The sequence below is a fragment of the Agelaius tricolor genome, unplaced genomic scaffold, assembly GCF_023055355.1.
Source record: "Agelaius tricolor isolate 1412-34295 unplaced genomic scaffold, bAgeTri1.0.p SCAF_16, whole genome shotgun sequence".
Lineage (NCBI taxonomy): Eukaryota > Metazoa > Chordata > Aves > Passeriformes > Icteridae > Agelaius > Agelaius tricolor.
The window spans coordinates 3,178,022-3,193,739 of NW_027269276.1; the positions used below are offsets into that span (position 1 = coordinate 3,178,022).

Below are 15,718 nucleotides of genomic sequence, written 5' to 3' on the forward strand. Positions count from 1 at the left end.
TCGTGAAGTTTGCAAGTAACATGTGAAATATCAAAATTTCACAGAGCCTTATAATCCCAAATATATTTCTGCTGAAAGTTCCATGCTACAGCCCAGACACCAAGAGAGATATAGCCCTGTGGTTGAGACGAAAATCACCAAGCAACACAAGAGAGTTGCTGGGCCTGAAAGCAATGAGTTAACAGTGCATGAATCCAAAAAAGCAATGAGTTAACAGTGCATGAATCCAAAAGATCACAGAGGAACTGCTGCTTCAAAGGGAAGAGGCCTTCACTCCTCACAAGGTGTCATTAAAAGTTACACATTCCTCATGAGAGCTCCTGTAAGGCCAGCTCATAGCTCGGACACACAAAATTTAAAATAACCAAAAGAGTTAATCTACAAGTGCCCCACCAACTTCAGGTGTTCCTAGAACTAGAGGTGGTGTTGTTACACGCTAATAAGCAGCTGTTGTGTTGTTACATTCTGCAGGTGGGTGAAACTGAAGCACAGGGGTGTCATTTTACTACAATTATCCATCTCACCGAGAGGTTGTGAGGTCTGACTTTGGGCCTGATGGAGAATCAGAGACATCACCCAGCTCAAGCAACTTCAGGTCTGTAAACCTGAGGGAAACTTCACCTTCAGCAAGCACAACAACCACTCAGCATCCTCAGCACCCCCACCATACACTGGCAACCTTAAGCACAAGCAGAGCCCCGGGAATAAAACCCTGCAATTCCTTCTGAAGGCAGGACCTCCATGCTGATGCTGAAGCAAGGCCTTCCAGCTCCTTTTTCAGTAGAGAATGCTGCATCAGGTTCACACAGCCAGGACCTCCTCCCTCAAGATGTGCACTGACAAACTGCAGGGAGCTTGTGCTCTGCAGCATGCATGGAGATCCTCGTGTACCAAGCAAAAAATACCAATTCTCCTCCAACTTCCAGCAGTGCTATCACTAAGTTTTAAACAGCAAAAGTCAGATGGAAGCTTAGCCTTATGAGTAATTAATTTGTAGCAAGTGTTAATTGCTAAGATCTATGTATTTTCACATGATTTACTACCATTAGAGCACCCAAACACCAACACTGCAAGGAATGACAGAAGCAAGAACCAATGGTGAGTTCAAACCACATTAAAGGAGTCACTTCAGTCCTAATTCTCACAGCACAGCTGATAAACCAACTGAGTGCTGCTTACAGGGTTTGTGTCATTCAACAATCTCTAGAAACACATTTGATATATATTTCTATTTAATATAGCCTAAAAGAGTCCAAGTGGACAAAATTTGTTGGATGTCTTTAGTGGACACAGCAAGATTTTCACTGTGATAATATCATTCTGTAAGCATTGCTGGAACAAAACAAAACCATCCCTGAGACAGCACATTTCCTTTAAGGGTTGAGAATTCCCAATGAGGAAAAACAAACCCAAAATGAGCATAGAGCCTGAAGACTAAAGCTTTCTCTAAAGGTCTGCTATACTTGCAACATGCTGCATTTCTTCCAGGGATCAAGAGCAGGACTTCAGCATATCAGTGATCTCTGTGCCTTGTTTCAGCCATGTGCAAATTTCTGCCAGAAGTTAATTCCCTGATTCCTATGAACTCAATTCCAGTCTCTGCATCTGAATCAAACTTTGCTGCACCGGCATTTCACACTAGGAAGGAACTTCACAAATCAAATGAAAACTTAGGTCTCCTGTTGTGAACAAATCCCAAAGATCCCATGAATTGTTGGCACCACGAGGTGTTCTGTCAGAGCTGCTACAGCCCTGACGTGAGAGGCACTGGGAGGGTTGGGAAAAGGGAGTTAAAATAAACTAAATTCAGATGAAACAGCTGTGCAATAACTGCACTGGTAAGTTTGTACTGATGCACATCTGCCTCACCTATTAGCAGGAAAATCCCTCCTGGAATCACACTGGGCATGTCCACATGTTCTGCCATTACTCCTGAGTTATCAAAATAACATGGAAAATTTCTTCCCTGCACTTCCAAAGCGTGCCTCAGGAATTGCTGCACTTGTGTTACAGAGGGATTTTCCATTTAATCTTCAACACAGAGCAACCACTTTTTGTCTTAATCTAAAGACGCGTATGGGAAAAATGATCCAGCCTTGACCAAGGCTGTTGGCAACAAACACTGCTGTTCCTCCTGCAGGCTAATGCTCAAAAACAACTGATTGCCAACAATGAACAACGTTTTGGTACCGCCAGTGACATCTCTGAAAACACGACACAGACCACAGGGACCTCCAGGGAGGGCATCTCAGCCAAAGAACCAAGCTCCCCTACATTTGAAACAGATTAAAATGGCTTCAAGACAGACCCTATGTTAGAAGAAGGTGCAGAGTCTCCATCCTTTGGAGCACACTAACAGCAGGATGCAGAAAAAGTCTGACTGACATCATTCACCCCCCACTCTCTCTCCTAGGATCCATTTCTTCATCTCACCACGTAAAACACGCAATTCTCCCTACGAACAGCTCCCCCCCGAAACAGAACCTCCCTCCTACCAGCAGCATTGGTTTTCACGACTCCTTTCATTTTTTTCCCTTAAGCACCCAACAGCATCATCTTCTTCTATGATCTCAGCCCAAAAAGTAAGTATTTGTAAGCAGACACCATCTAATTAAATTAATTTCAATTTTTGCAGCTCCGTTACAACACACACACAATAAAGTGACCCACACAGGAGTGAGGTATGACTAAACCAATGTAATGCAGTTACCATGACCTAGCCCAATAAAGATTTTAGAATTGAAACAGAAACAGAAGCAGTGCTGAACCCATAAATTTGTGGAAAGACTTAAAGAAAAGATCCTTTTAACGACTTAGAGCAAAGTATTTTTAAGTGACACCCCTGAGATGAAGACACAAAAACCCCATTAAGTAGCAATTCATAATCAAAACAACATTTGCAGAATAATTTTGGAAAATTATAAAATGTTACGAGAGGAACTGTACTTCAAATGGGATTCAGAGCTTTCAAACTTTAAAAAAAGGTCAACAGAAAGTAGGTTTTAAAAGAACAAAGAAATCTAATGCTACCTATTCAAATCCATAAAAACACAAGAGGCCCCAATCCCAGCCAAACCATGTGTCTAGGATGACTCTCAGAGTCTAAATGAATCATCACCTTTCTGGGGGTTTTTTGAGTGCTGTTTTCTCTCTTCTGTGTTATTTTGTTCTTTGGAGTCACTATTTTTAATTCTCCTTTAAGGCAGCTTAAACCTAAGAAAAAAAAATAAAAGTAGAACTGAGCCACACAATGACATAAAAGAGAAATGAAGAACAGAATTGGTTAATACAAAAAGCAATAGCTGGGCAAAATAGGAAGAGCCTTCACAAATTTGGAAGGAAAGGCGTTATTCATCAAAATCAGGATCTCTCCTGGAAAAGGAGGACACTCTCCCAGGATACTGAGGAGTTGAAGGGATAATAACGGCAGGACCGCTGCCCTGTCAAGGCAGCTCCTCCAGGGAATGGAAGTAAAGATAAGTGCTAAAGAATGGGACAGGAAGTAACCCAGAAAGCTGAGCTGCTGGGAAACCAAACCTCTCCCTCGCAGGAGTTCACGCTCCAGGAGCCGTCAGCGGCGCACACACACACACACACACACACACACACACACAAAAAGCCGGCCAAGCCCCGGCGCACAGCCCCAAGGCCCGGCGGCCGCCGAGGCACCGGGGGCGCCGCCGGGGGCCGGGAACGGGGACCCCCCTCCTTTGGCAGCCCCGGGGGCGGCCCGGAGCCCGCCGGGGGAGCAAGCAGGGGCGGCTGGGGGCTGCGCAGCCCTTCCCGGAGGGAGCGGCGGGGGCTCCCCTCACGGCCCCGCACCCGCCGGAGGGGCTGCCCGGTGTGGGCGAGGGGAGGCCATGGGGTCGCGCCCCCCCCTCCCCGCGCCGCGAGGGACCCCGGGGCAGCCGGGGTTACCTGCGTGACCCGCGTGCCGGAGCGGGGCGGGCCGGGGGCCCCGGGCGCGGCCGCCCCCCGCGCTGGCGGCGGCGGCGGGCGGGGGGTCGGGGGGGCCGAGCCGAGCGGGGACACTTCGCTCCGGGCCGCCCCCCTCGGCTCGCGGCGGGGTCGGCGGGCGGGGACTGACCCGCGCCGCGGCCAATCCGCGCCCGCCGCGCCGGCCCCGCCCCCGCCCGCGCGCCGCCGCCGCGCCGCCATTGGCCGCCGGGCTGACGGCGGGCCCGCCCCCGCCCGCGCGCCGCCGCCGCGCCCCATTGGCCGCCGGGCTGAGGGCGGCCCCGCCCCGCGGCCCCGCCCCGCTGCCGTAAAGCCGCGCAGGAGTGGGGGGGCGGCTTTGCGACAGGGGGCGGCGGCGGTTCCGGCGCTGTGACGGAGCGGAGTTTGGGCCTCGCGGTCCGCCGGGGACGGGTGAGTGGCGAGAACTGCCTGGCAGCGGCCGCCGGGCAGCAGGGCGGGGACGGGCCCGGGCGCTCCGCGGCTCGGGGTGACTAAGCGAGGCCGCGGGTGTGCGGGCCGGGGGAATGAGAGGCGTGGCCTGGAGCGAAAGAGGCGGGTCCGCATTAGGAGGGGCGGGGCTGATGCGATATGGGCGTGGTTTGATTTGTACGGGGGCGGGGCCTTGGAGAACGATGCGGTGGCGGGAGGGGCTGAGGGGAGAGCGCCCGGGCTCAGGGCGCTGAGGGAGAAACGGGCGGGTGAAGGAAGGGGTCGCCGGCTGGGTGCGGAGGCTCGGGGTCTCTGCGCTGTGCGGATGCCGGGCCGGGAAGCCGCACTGGTGGAGGAGTGGGAGGCCTCGGACCGGCAGGCTGCGGCTGTGGGGGCTCTGGAGGAGCGGCGGCTCCGTGCTCGCTCTGTCACCCCGAGTGTCGCGGTTCCGATGAGCTCCCAGCGCTGCCAGGGCCGGTGAGGCGGGTCCGGGTCCGCTCCTGCCGGCGGGGACTGAGGGCGCTCGGCAGCATTGCAGCCAAAGCGTCCGGCGTGCTGAGGTGCCACAGTGAACAGGGATTGCACTGCTCGTCTTGTTTGCAAAGTCTGGAAGGAAATGACACGAATTTAGAGGCGTTTACAGTGTTTCAGCACTGAGCAGGAGCTTATTTATTGCGAGATGAGCCTACCAAGTCATTGCGAGTACAAGGAGTCCAAAGTCTTTTTTATTCCTTAAATGCTATGATCATTTCATTATAAGCACATCCAGAGCCTTCAGATTCATAGCCAAAAGTCACGGACTGAGGTTTCATTTAGCTTTATCAGATTTCATTTTTTAATGAAAATAGGATGGGGTTTTGGATATTTTTTTCTAGAAAAAAGGGCCTTTAAGGTCAGCCCATCCCACCCCCTGCCATGGCAGGGACACCCTCCCCTGTCCCAGGCTGCTCCAAGCCCTGTCCAGCCTGGCCTTGGGCACTGCAGGGATCCAGGGGCAGCCACCGCTGCTCTGGGCACCTGTGCCAGGGCCTGCCCACCCTCGCAGGGAACAATTTCTTCCTAATTTGACTGAACTAACATTGTTGATAGCACGTTTTCCTTTTTTTTTTTTTTTTTAGCTAACACAAATGGCTTATATTGACACACAATAACTCAGAGATATAAGTGAAGAGGCATAAGTTTCTTCCCTCGTTCTGTTTGCAGCTCCACTTGACTTTGGTTTTCATTTTAAAGCATTATTAATTATGGAAGTAACATACAAACCCCCTTTTTTTGGTTTCTTACTTTCTGAGTAGTTTTTCTTTTTTTCTTTATGTGATCAGTCTATATATAAGGTTTTTAGAACTGTTCCCTGTTGTTTATGCAGGAGTCTGGCTCTGTGAGGCGTTGCCTTAATTGGTTTTTAGATGCAGTCGTGAGTAACTCAGATAAATAATACAAATAAGGGTTGGAGCTTGTCACTGCTTCCCTTTACTCTTCAGCTTTGAGCTTTTCACTCTCGTGCTGTGTCTGAAACAAATTTAGTCCTTGTCTGATATTTTCTCCCTCTTTGAAGTAAATGCCTTCAAAATAAGCCCCCTCACTTTTCATTTCCTTCAGTGGCTTACGTTTGTGCACTGTTGTCATGTGTGAGTGAGGCATATCTTGGAGATGCTTTTGTAAAGTTTGCAAATTAATGGCGGAACACAAATGTGTTCTGGGAGGATCCAGGAAGGCACAGCCAGCGTAGTGTGGTGGAGGTGAAATCCCACAGTGGGTGCCCTAGAAAAGTTCTGACTCTCTTCTGCCTTAACCACCTTGCTGGGTCATGTGAATTTGTGCATGAGGTCCCTTCATCTACCACATAAGGTGATAATTCAAGCTGATCTCAAAAACAGGAGTAAATGTGTTGAGATGATTTTACTTTATTAGGTATTCATTTAGGATGAAATAAAGCTCAAGGATGGGAACAATAGCTACATAAAATATTCGGAGTGATTTCTGAAAAAATTTTATGAGGTTTCAGGTCATAAATTTCCACCTCAAGTAGAATTCTGAAAAGATTCTGCAAATGAAGAGGGAATTTATTGCCTGAAATACCAGATTTATTCTTAACATCCAGCAAAATGTGGAGTATGGGAAAGGATGGGGGAAGGGTTCTTGCATCTGTCAGGTAAGGAACATGCTGTAACATTTTGGAGTTTCCAGGTCAGCCCTTGCTGAATGTGTCTTTAAAAATACCACACCAGAGGGAATTGTAGATTCCTCCTGCAGGCAACTTCATGCTCTCAAATTTTAGTTTCTTTTCTGAAGGAACTGCTTCCTGATGGTGGGAGAAGTGATGAGGCAGGATAGCACATCTTGGGCTGCCTCTAATCCTTTGTGCCTTTGGGAAGCCATTTTGTCAATACATGCTTCAGTTGCAATGAAAAAATCAGGTTGTAAAAATGAAGGTGTAATTTTCAATGTTTGATGTTGTTTTTAAAACTTGTGAAGATTATAAGCTAGAACAGAAATGCCTCATATTTTACACTTTTACAATTTCATTGTTTTCTAATATTCTGCTAAAAAAAAGTAGTAATTTAAAATATTTGATCTGATGACAAATGCAGGTAAAACTGATACATAGATGGGAAGATCTTTAGAATTTCTTACTGGTTGGAAGGCTGAACTGTTTTCTTCCTTTGGTAAGAAAGGGAAAATGCACTATCTAAATAAAAGCCAACTACAGGTGGATGGCTGCAGGATTCTGCCTGGAATTCTACCTGGTTGATTATGCTACACTTAGAAATGGGAATCCAAAAAGTATGCAAAGTATGAAAAAAGTATGAAAATTCCTATAATCAACTTTAGTTCCACTCCTAACTTCACCATAGATAAAGGTCATGAGTTTGTTGGTTTAATTAAAAGAGATCTGGCTAGAGAGCACGTTAAAAGTGCTCTAAGAAGATAAATATTACATCATGCATACATCATACAAGATGAGCATCATGCTTAATGTAGGTGAAAAAGAAACCCTGATATTTTTAAGGGTTTGTTGTTGTTTTGTTTTTTGGTTTTTTTTTTTCCCTGAGAAGATGGGGTATCTGTTTGGCCATTTACATACTGCACAGAAAATTGTGAGGGCTTTGGTGCTCACACTTGATGCAGAGATTTGAATTCTTAGTAGCTCTTAATTTTAAGCTGTAGCAAATCTTCCAGTGCTGTGATTGAAAGATATCTTCCATTGACATGGGGATAAAGAATTTTTTTTTTACCTTTCCTGAATATGTTTAAGAAATTTTACACTCAGATTTTAAATTATTCTTTAATTTTCAGCTCCTTAATTGCTGTGCCCTTGAGGTCAGCCCACCCTGAGCCTGTGTGCAGCAGAAGTCAAGACTTGTCCTTCCTTTGGCTTCCATTTTTTTGAGAGTTGTTTCCAGTTCCAGCCTCAGTGGAGTAATGAGCATTTCCAGTTCAGAAGAAAATTTGCAGCTGAAATTTGATGGCTGTATTTGGAGGCATCTATCACAAAAGAGTTTAGGTTCTAGTAGTTTTAGCAATGTAGAGAAGGCTTTAATCCAAGTTCTCATATCTTTAGGAGTAGCCCCTAATAACAATCATCTTTGGGTTTGTTAATTCCAGCTAATGACCTTTGGTGTTGGTAATATAATAGTGGAGCTGGGAGCTTCTTCCCAGCATCGTAGTTCTTCATTTTAATGTCTCACTGAGACAGTTTTGTGCAGCTGAATTTGCATTTTCAAAACAAGTTTAATAATGGTAGCATTAACTCTAAGAATGTGTTGTTCCTTTGTATTTTCCAGTTGCTTGCAAAGTAACAGCAGAATGTTTTATTTATAGGTAACTTAGAAGAGAAGTGCCCAGTGGTGCTCCTGTTTCTCTTACTGGATGAAAGTGACCTGGAAGCTGATTTGCAGTGAACAATCAGTGAAGCCACACAGGATTTTGTGGAGCATTTCATGATCTCATCATGAAGATCTGTCTCCTGCAGCAGATGTATAAGGACGTTCTGGCAGGCATTCCCCTAGCAAGGGAAAGCCATCATTATTCCTCTTTAATTAATCTGTGTGTTGAGCAGCCACCAGGAGGAGATGGATCCTGTCATCAGCAGCATCTGCCATCTACTGCTGGTGGCACTGGGAGCCACCAGGACTCTGATATGTCAGATGTTGTCCCTGCAGCAGATGATTTATCCAACAGCTTTGCAAACATGAGCTCCTCGTTCTGCCCACGGGAGGTGACGCTGCTCCAGCTCACCTTGATCAAAATGATGGTGGCCAAAGCAGAGTCCCAGGAAATTGAACTCCACGTGAGACAGAAGTACTGTGAAATCTTTGTTCTTCTTCTGAAGGAGGCAAAAATTGACTCAAAATTGGTAAATTCTGAAAGATGTTTTTAGGAAAGTAGGAAAAATAAATAAGGATGTGCTTTAGATATTTTTCCTTTTTTACCTGTCTCCAGATTCACCTGCTGGGTTCTGATGATCGGCTGTTATCTCACATGGCCTCACAAAGTTTGGCATCTCTTGTGTATTTCCAGCTGAAGGAAGAGGTGAGTGTGGCATCACTTCAAAGCTCAAAAAATGGCTTAGTGAACCTGTGCCTGCAGGTTGTTCCATTTGACTCCACAGCCAAGTTTGTGTTTTCTGAGAAACTTTGTCAACTGTGTTAGGAGGAGCCTGGAGTGTGGAAAGAAAGGAGATCTGATGTGCAACAGAAGTGTAGAGTGTCTTTATATATAAAAATCTGAAATTTTATGAAACTCATTTAAGGTAAAATGGGTGTAGATGACAATCTCTTTAAGGTTACAATACAGATATTAAAAAAGCCATGATCTAGACTATCAGTATTTTTACAGTACCTTGGTATCTGTTGGATGATGCAGTAGATAAAACTAAATAATAACCTCTTGGAAGTTAATAAAATGCTTTGGTGTATGCTCTTGTTTGAATAACCCAATTACTTGAGGTTTTTTTTAATTTGCTGTACATTTAGTGAATATGTATTGCAGTCTCCATAGTAGCATCCTGAACACAGATTTATTTTGTAATTATGTTTGTAATATTTCTCGCCAAGTAGTCTGGGAATTATGAGTTCAGATCTGGTCTGTCTACAGAATTATCTGATTTTGGGTAGGTCACATGGCATTAGGAGGTTTGGTTTTCCCTTTTTGGAACATACAGATAATTTCTATTGCATGCATATGTTGCTTCATGTTTGTAATTAAAGACCTAATTAATGGCCCAGGACAGACGTTGTTTCTACCTGTGTTTTGTCTGTGCCTACATTTCAACCTTTTTAATATACAATTTGAAATCATTGTATTATGATTTCATGTAATTTGCATAACAACTGAGGAGCATACCTGATTGGGTTTGGAATTCTTTTTCTTAGGACGCTGTGAATGTGCCGTGGCTGAGCTTTAGCCTGGCCGCGCTGCTGGGATTCCCCGGGAGCGCGGGGGTGGCCGATTGCCTGTGGACTCTGGCGGCGATTCTCAAGGAGACGCTCAAGGACGCGCCCGTAGCCCGAGCAGGTAGCGGCGGTGCCGCCAGGAGGAGCAGCTCACCCGGGATTCCTCGGGAGTAGTTCGGCTCCAGGACGCCCCTGCCCTTGCTTTTATAGGGGGTGACCAAGCGCTGTTCAAATGTAGTGGTTTGAACATATTTATATTCTGAAAGTAGTCACAACACCGATTAATTTCTCATTTGCTGATTTATCTGTTACACCACAAGTCAATAATGTGCCTCTTGTTGCTGTAGGTGCTCTGAAGAAGCTGTTGGCTCCTCTTGATGCAGTGCTTGAAGGATTTTATAGTGCCATCCTGCTCCATCATTTTGACAGTCACCATTACACTTCACCTTATTCTGAAGCTACAAACAATCTGATCAGTTTTATAGATCTGCTTGAAGCACTTTTGGTTTCCAGAATTGAACTGGAATTACCTCTCAGGTGCCAGAGAATTTTATTTTTGAAAGTTTCTTATGTCCTCAATGTTATTAGCTCATCGATTCCTTATGTAATCAAGAAGAAATTCATTTTGCTCCTTAAAAAATGTGCCCTTTACAAGTCCAGAGAAGATGCTAAAAGTGGATCACTGTTCTTACAAACCCCATCTTTGTGTGAGGATATGCTTGCACTGAGTAATGTTGTTCTGCAGGTTGTGAATTTGACTTGGCTTAATCAGATCCCACTCAGTGGGAAGTCCAGCTACTTTGGAAGCAGTGAAACTGCTCCTGGACTTGAGTCTCAAGGTGCTTCTGACCAAACTCTTCTCAGAGCCTTAAGTCTGGTTGTGCTTAAAGCACTGGAATTCAAGATTCACAACTCTGCCACAGAAGCAGAAATCAAAGGTAACAGTCCATTTAAATTTTGTTCATTAAGCAGCAAGAGTTTTAGAGCTTTCAGATTTTGTAGTCACAGCTCATTAAGACTGCAAATAGATCTCAGCTGAATTAGTGGTGGTGGGAGGGAGGAAGGAGAAGACCCACCCAAGAAACTGCTGTTGCTGTGTCCTGCCTAATTAGTTGTCTCCTTGCATTTTATCAAATCCTTAGCCCTGCAATATGCTGGGCTTGAAACAGCTGCATTTGGGATTGAAATTTTTACCTGTTAAGAGCATTAAGCCAGCTTGAGAACACCAGGCTCTTCTTCAGCTGGACAAGAAAAGAGTCCATAGCACAAGCATCTGCTCTGTTCAGGGTGGGGAACTGAAAGGAGCTGCAGGTAACACTCTTGTCTTTTCTAAGGTGGAGGTAGAACTTTGGACACCATTATGTATTTATTTTATTGAAGGTACAAGGCATTACTGTCAGCCAATGTCATCCCTGTAATGAGGGAAAACCAGCTGTGGTATAGAAAGGTAAATAAAAATAAGGAAGCTCCAAAGTAAGGCACAGGGAAATTGTGGGACACAGAATCACAGAAGGGCTTGGGTTGGAAGGGGCCTTAAAGATCATCCACTTCCAACCCCTGCCATGCAGGGACACTTTCCATTAGACCAGCTTGCTCCAGGCCCTGTCCAACCTGGCCTGGACATTTCAGGAATGGGGCGGCCACAGCTTCTCTGGGGCCTGTGCCAGGTCCTCATTAGCCTCTCAGAGAAGAATTTCTTCCTAGTATCCAACCTCACCCTGCCCTCTGGCAGTGGGGAGCCATTCCCCCTTGTCCTCTCCTTCCAGGCCCTTGTCCAAAGTCCCTCTCCAGCTCTTTTGGAGCACCTTTAGGCCCTGGAAGGGGCTCTAAGGTCTCCCTGGAGCGTTCTATTCTCCAGGTGAGCACCCCCAGCTCTCCCAGCCTGGCCCCAGAGCATCTCCATGGCCTCCTCTGGGCTGGCTCCAGCAGCTCCACATCCTCCTCATGTAAATGGCTGTGTTGTTCTTCACCCTGGCTGACATGTCTGGCCCTTCCAGTTCCCAGGTCTGAGCATTCCCCCCACAGCTGCTGCCTTGGGCTGCTTGCTTGCAGTGAGGGGCTGGCTGGGCAGGAGGAGGGCAGAGCTGCTGCTGTGCCAGGCTGGGCTGGGGCAGCAATAATATATGTACTGATCCTGTGGCCAAAGTAATTTCTGTTTCTTTTTAAACAAGAGTGAAATTTTACAGCACTTTAAATACATGGAGGCATTTTAGTAGAAGTTCTAGACATAAATATTATTTTACTTTTTATATTTCCATACTAGGTAGCAAGCCTAAAATCAATTTTTAATTCACCCGTGTGAAAGAGCTACAACTTCCATAAGACAGCTTGTGAAACTTTTTCCAGATTTTTGGAAGATGTTACATTTGTGATGTCAGTTGCATTCTTAAAGATTTTTAAGTATTTGTAAAGAATATTTTACTTGTGATCCACCTTCTGAAAACTGTGTAGAGACTGAGATTGTGTAAGAACAAGTGAAAAGAAAAAATGTAGGCTATACCCATTTTAGATATCTATGAAAATTCTTTCTCAAAGGAACACATTCTCCTTTCTTTTCCAGATTCATGACATAAAAATGAGGTTTTTGATTAGATTCAAACACCCCAACTGTCAAGAGGAATTTCAATCTGAAAAGAATGGTACTTCCTTATTTTAGTGAAATTACAGGAAGTGTTTAAAACAAGCACCTAAATGCTTTAATATGCTAATTTCCCTTCCAGGAAGCTGCTTGATCTTCTTGTCATTAACATGGATTAAGGTGGCTTAACTTCAATTAATTTCAATTTTGAGAATCATTTCCAGGTTTATAGGGAAGAGTTTCAGTCTGAAGAGTAACTATTAATAACAAAGATAATTTGATGTTCCTATTATTTGCTGGGAGGAAAAGCAAATCTTAAAGTCAAATATTAAAGAAAATCACGTAGTGATGGTAAATAAAATTGATTTCAATGTTGCAGGAAAATTTTCTGTTTTCTAAACATTGACTGTGTGCTGTGTTACATCAAAAACTGCTCTCTAGTATCTCATTAGTATTGAAAGTGTAAATTTTTTGACTTAAGGGAAAGAGTCTCTGTCTAATGAATACAAAGTGATTTTTATGAGTAAGCTACTGCACTAAAACGGCAAGAACTAATCTATAAAATTTGATGCTGTGATAAATCAGTTGAGCTAAGGAAAGAACTGCATTCGTGAACTGTTATGCACTGTTAATTTAAAAAATAAAGAGTGTGTTGTTTGCCAATAAAAATGCATAGCAAAGCTCGTGGTTAATTTTGTTTTCCAGGAGACTTTGAGAGCTCCATGTCCCAGCTGCTGCTGTTCTGGAGGAGTCATGGAAAACCTTCCCCACAGTCTCATCCAGCTGGGCATCACTGTGAATGGCTCTCCTTGGTTTTCATGGAGCAAGATGATGACATGTGGGAAGCTGCTAAAGCTTTGTTGCTCATCTATTTAAAACTTGATAGGTCAGTGTACCTTTTTATTTCTGACAGAACTGTGAAGAATTGTACTTCAGGGAGGTTACTGTGACATTCCTATTGGTTGCTTTTTTTGGAAGGAAAATTATTTTTTGATAATTTAACCCCCCCCCCCCCCCAAACCTCAGGATGATGTAATGTGTGGTGTAAGAGCTGATAATTTAAGTATTTTTTGGGTGGAGATAGGAGTTGTGAAAGTTTCCTGCTAAATAATTTATCATATCCTGTAATTCAGGATAATTGACTCCATGTCTAAAATAGTGGTTACAGATAAAAAGCAAGATTGCTTTCTTACAACACTGAAGGTTTGACAAGAATGGGATATTAGAATTAAGCTTCAATAATTCAGGTACTTCTGGCTGAGTTTGTAAGGATTGGCCCTATGGGAATTCCAGCTACTTGATAAAAATGGCTCTTGCTAACAACTGCAAAGTGTTCTTCATGGATTTGTCCTGGATGTACAATGCTTCATTGTTGTTTAAATTACCATACAAGATATTATGCTGATTTATACAAGGCTCTCAAGCTTCAAGCGGGAAGATAATGCAAGTAACACCTTAGACACACACAATTCTTAGACACTTAACTGCAAGTAGGCTCCTCTTCCAGTGTGTGTAACATTCTGAAAGTTAGCCTAAATTCAGGTTAACAAAACTATTCAAATAAGATTATTTCATATTTATATTTAAGTACAGTTGATGTGTTGGAAGCACCTTTGTCGAGTGCAGAAGGTTTCCTAAGGAGTGCCCTTTAAGGCCTGCTTCAAGTGCTTTGGCTTCCTGAGCTGTCCCATCTCCTGGCCCCACCTGCCTTCATTCTTTCTCACTCTGATACAAAGACTTCTCTTTTTGTTCTTACTTTTTCACAAAATTAAAAAAAAAAAGGCAAGACTTCATCTTACTGCTTTAAAAAAAAAAGGAAATTTCCACTAAATTATTTCCTGGCTTACTTTTCAGGTTACGGCGTGGTGCTGCTGCTAACCTAAGCCACAAAGAGGAGGAATCCTGGCAGTTCCTTGTGCATGCACGTGGATATAACCCACACTGTATCTTCTTTTTTTTTCTGGAAAAGATTGCATTTGATTCCACAGTACTTCTAGATTTTCTGATTTCGTCAGAAACTTGCTTTCTGGAGTACTTGGTCAGGTACTTGAAGCTCCTTGGGAAGGAGTGGCATCACTTTGTCGATGTCTGTAACCATTTCGATACCAGGCACAGCGCTTTCCACCCACCCCACCGAGACAAGCAGAGCTGCGTGACTGGGGAGAGTTTGCCAAATGCAGTTTGTGCAGCAGAACCACGGACTGCGATGGCTCTGGCTGCTGCTCACAATTGCCCGGTGTTTACAGCACGGCACGGTGATAATGAGGCTGCGGAGTGGAGCCGGTCTGACTCACTGACCGGCGCTGATAGCGCGTCCCTGCTCGGTTCTCTTCAAAGCCTGGTTAATTATGACAGCTCAGAGGACTCGGAGGTGGAATCAGATGGAAAAGAGTGTTTGGTAAACACAAAGCAATTGCCCTCAAACAATGAGGGTGAGGTGAGGAGGAGGGAAACAGGTTGCAGCTGCAGAGATGATGACCGGAATCCACGCACCTCTGAAGTGTCGCCTCCGAAACCGAAGGGATCTCCTACCTCATCCTGTTGGACTCGTATGGCATCTCCAGATAACATTGCTCCCCTAAGAGTAATGCTTTACAAATCAACAAAGTGTTTGGAAGAGCTGCAGGAGGCTATTTTGAGGTTGCAGAGAAGAAATCTTTTCCCATACAATCCATCTGCATTGTTGAAACTGCTGAGCCACGTTGAGAAGATGAGTAAATCCATGAATCCACAATAATCCCAAGTGTCCTTGTGGGTTTTTTTAACGAGTTCACCAGGGAATATTTCCATGAGATTAATGACTTGTTGCCTCATGCCTCTTGCACTAGTCAGTGCATTTAACCTCCGGCAGGGTGAACATGGATTTGATTGGAACCCTAAAATCTGGAATTGCATCCAGTGATGTGATCCATGACCTGAGGGTCCTAAGCTCGTTCATGGTGTGTATGTCAGTGTACAGTATAGAGGGATGAGTTGTTGGATATTCAACTTTTTGTAATAAATAACTCATGTGAAAGCATTTCAAAAATATATGCTAAAGTATTGCCAATTATACTCAATTCTATTTTTAGTTCATTGCCAGATTAGTGGTGGTTCATGGACTCGGGGCAAAGTTAATGCAACACTTGACTGCTTAGAAGTTGGGCCAAATAATATAGCTGGGGACAGTTTATTGTTCATCCTGTGTGTTCTGCATTGGTGCATTGCTCAAAGTGGACCTTCAGGTGTCTAAATTCATTTAATTAAAAGAAAAAGTAGATGTGAAATTAAAGGATATATTGTCTATGGAAAATTTTAGTTGAGCATTATATCTTTAACTAAGATTAGGTGATGCAGAAGTGACATTTCAACAGAATTT

The 15,718-nt window shown here is 44.5% G+C and overlaps 2 protein-coding genes across 5 annotated transcripts in view; one reads left to right on the forward strand and one right to left on the reverse strand.

Moving 5' to 3' along the window:
• The window catches only part of ASB7 (ankyrin repeat and SOCS box containing 7), a 30,596-nt gene extending 26,534 nt beyond the window's left edge, over positions 1 to 4,062 (reverse strand). For both annotated transcript variants that reach the window (XR_011681435.1, XM_071441235.1), the window contains exons 1-2: positions 3,919 to 4,062; positions 3,119 to 3,213 (exon numbers count right to left, since the gene is read on the reverse strand). The gene's annotated coding sequence lies outside the window, so the exon portion shown is untranslated. The remainder of the gene's footprint in view (positions 1 to 3,118; positions 3,214 to 3,918) is intronic.
• A 175-nt stretch (positions 4,063 to 4,237) lies between these two features.
• The window catches only part of CERS3 (ceramide synthase 3), a 54,546-nt gene continuing 43,065 nt past the window's right edge, over positions 4,238 to 15,718 (forward strand). For 2 of the 3 annotated variants that reach the window (XR_011681437.1, XR_011681436.1), the window contains exons 1-7: positions 4,238 to 4,368; positions 8,209 to 8,743; positions 8,830 to 8,919; positions 9,762 to 9,903; positions 10,130 to 10,720; positions 13,066 to 13,246; positions 14,215 to 15,299. The gene's annotated coding sequence lies outside the window, so the exon portion shown is untranslated. Of the gene's footprint in view, positions 4,369 to 8,208; positions 8,744 to 8,829; positions 8,920 to 9,761; positions 9,904 to 10,129; positions 10,721 to 13,065; positions 13,247 to 14,214; positions 15,300 to 15,718 lie in introns of those variants that run through there. The other variant, XM_071441237.1, reaches the window with a different exon arrangement.